The 3,064-nt window shown below is 34.0% G+C and overlaps 1 pseudogene; it reads left to right on the plus strand.

The window, feature by feature from the left end:
* The first annotated feature begins 322 nt into the window (after positions 1-322).
* Positions 323-932, plus strand: LOC116882662 (annotated as a pseudogene).
* Positions 933-3,064: the final 2,132 nt, after the last annotated feature.

Raw genomic sequence — 3,064 nt, forward strand, 5'->3', positions numbered from 1 at the left:
AGAATTTTTTTTCTTTCTCTTCACATAACTTGCCACAAATCATAACTATATGTTTGTTTGCTTGATACCAAATTTTTGGTTGATACCAAAAATTATAATTGCAATGTAAATGAAGACTTATCTTGTGAGAGGTAGCTGGTTGGTGAGATAGGAGAGGCAGCACAAGAATCTGCATCAAGTTTGATTCAAGCTCAGAGCAACTGTAGCCTGGGCTCTACCTTCCAGAGACTGAGGACTGTCTACCCCTCCTGGCTGCCTGAGTGCTGGCTCTGAATAGAGACTGTACTGAATTTTAATGGCCTTTCCCTGGGGAGGGGAAAAGATGAGCTTCCTCTTCAGCAGCCATTATTCTAATGCATTTAAGTCAAAGAAGAACATCTCTGAAGGAGTTCATTAGCACGAACACTTAAAACATGCAGAAGCACTCTGGGAAGTGGGACTACTACAAGAGCAGTCAGGTTGCTAGAGGAAGAAGACCTCAATCAACAGATGACAGTTAGCAATGTAGATTTCTTCAACCAGGTTAGAACTCTGCACTGAAGCAAGCTGTCTAGTCATGTCTGCAGGTCCAAGATCTGAATATCATTGGGAAGATGCTATTAATATTAAGGCCCAGCCAAAGGTTTTGTTCCAAAATATATTGACTATTTGATGGTTTGAGTTCAGGGTTAACTTGACCATGAAATCCTTTTTCCTTTTAAGATTGGTGTTCCATTTTCCCAAAACTTTGTATCTGTGGTAAAGACTATTCTAAAGCATTTGTTCAAAGTTTATATCCATATTTCTTGCCAACACTTCGATTCTGTGATGCAGCTGCAAGGAAAGACCTGCCACAACACATCCTTTAAGTATTTTTATTTGTTCCAAAGTTCAATTTCATTGATAGGTGAAAGTTGGCACCACTAGTGAAATTCACTGAAAGATTTCTGTAACACATTGCCCTCTTGCTTCATCTACTGCAAGAGTTACCTTATTGCCAGTCTGTTAAAGACTTGAGTTATAGGTCGAAATGTGTCCTCTCCAAAAATTATATGTTGAAGTCCTAAGTACTAATACCTCAGAATGTGATTTGGAAATACTGCCCTTGCAAATGTAATCAAGAAGAGGTCATTAAGGTGGACCCTAATCCAGTATGTCTGGTGTCATAAAAAAAAATTTGGACACAGAGATGTACACACAGGAAGAGTGCCATGTGAACATGAAGGCAGGGATCAGGGTGATGTGTCTATAAGTCATAGAGAGAGGTCTAGAATGGATCCTTTCCTCACAGTTCTTAGAAGGAACCAACCCTGCGAACGCCTTGATTTTGAACTTCTAGACTCCAGAATTGTGAGATAATATATTTCTGCTTTTCTGAGCCATCTAGTTTATTGTCCTCTGTTACCCTGGCAGCCCTAGCAAATTAATACAGCTGGTAATACAAACACCAGGATACAAAAACCCCATTATCTTTGTTTACTGATAAAATTGTTTCAAGGGTAGATTGGCTTTAAAGCAAGAACTTAAGACCATAACTAACTTTAACGTACTCTAAGACCTATTGTTTTCACAAAGTCACACTTTGTTGTAATATATGGTGACCAAACTGCACTTTATTAGTTTAGCCATTGTTTCTTTGCTGAAGAAACTGACTGAGTCTATTTCTGATGACAACATAATAGATAATGAGAATTTCTGCCAATAATTTATTAGCAAGTTTCCAAACCAAGTTTCTTAGCAACACAATCACATAATCAGATAAGTTTCATTTCACTTCAGTTTAGAAACTTCAAATACATTTTTAGTTGTTCTTAATATTTAGAACATTTGTATCATTTTTGTATTCTATTTTCAAGTCGGTATGGCAGTGCTTTTATAGATTAAAATCTTTCTGTGTCTGTCTGTCAATCCATCGATCTATCTATCTAAAAAAAAAAAAAAAAACAAAACCCATGGCTGCTATTTTAACTATAAATGGCATATGTGGTATAAGAACAACCAAGTTTTTTTTTTCCTGAAATTCCTTTTTATCTTTTAATCTTCATTTGACATTTATCAGCATATAAATCTATCTAAATTGTTAGGAGACTGTATGTGTATATAGCAGAAATAATATCTTTAAAGGCTTCTACAGATAATCTGAAGATTTTTTTAAGTTTATGTATTTTTTTAATCATCTCTATATCCAACATGGGGCTCAAACTCAGACCCCAAGATCAGGAGTTGCACGCTCTTCTGACTGAGCCAGACAGGTATCCATAAAGATTTTTATGTTGAAATGCATCATTCAAGGTAATTTTAACATATGAAGATTTTGGTTAAAAAATATATTCCAAAATATTATCACAAACATAGTTCTCAAAGCCACTATTTTTATTCATGTTGTAGCATGGAAGTCTGCCAACTTTATCCCAATAAAAATAAGTTAAAGGAAACCACAGTGAAAACCATGACAAGTATACAGAATTTACAGAATGACTAGACATATAGTATGCTACCTATTATTTAATGTATATATTTATAAAATAGGAATGAGTACAATATCTTCCTTCATGTTGCTGATATTAAAAGACTAGATTGAGCTGTCATAGAGGTTTTCTTCAGTTTGACTCTTTTTGTATCAATACTCAAATTTATTTTATTTCTCTTGGGATAAAAAGAATTGTCCCCTTTAATAAAAAACTTTTTTTTTTCATTTGGGTCCTAGGACTTAGTAAACTCCAGCTGACTGTTTAGAATATATTAAGGCACAACAAATATACTGAAAGATTTCCCAGGCAGAAGAAGCTTTAAATCCACCTAAATTCTGTATTTCAGAGCTATGATTTTTTATTGTCACTTGCTGACTTTCTTGATGGCTTTGAAGAAGTTTAGATTTGATAGTATTTTTGTTACTTATTTTTTCTTATTGCACTGCACTAAAAAGAAAATCATTGTTTGGAAAAAATCTCCTTTTAATAACTCAGTTTTAATCGATTCTTAAATACATAAGGGATTTTAAAGAAAAAAAAATCATCTAATTAAGACTGAAACCATATATCATTATTTGTGGATTTAAAGAGTGGAATATTCACTTGTGAAAAAA

The sequence above is a fragment of the Lontra canadensis genome, unplaced genomic scaffold (genome assembly GCF_010015895.1).
Source record: "Lontra canadensis isolate GAN:19392208 unplaced genomic scaffold, GSC_riverotter_1.0 scaffold86, whole genome shotgun sequence".
In the NCBI taxonomy this organism is placed as follows: domain Eukaryota; kingdom Metazoa; phylum Chordata; class Mammalia; order Carnivora; family Mustelidae; genus Lontra; species Lontra canadensis.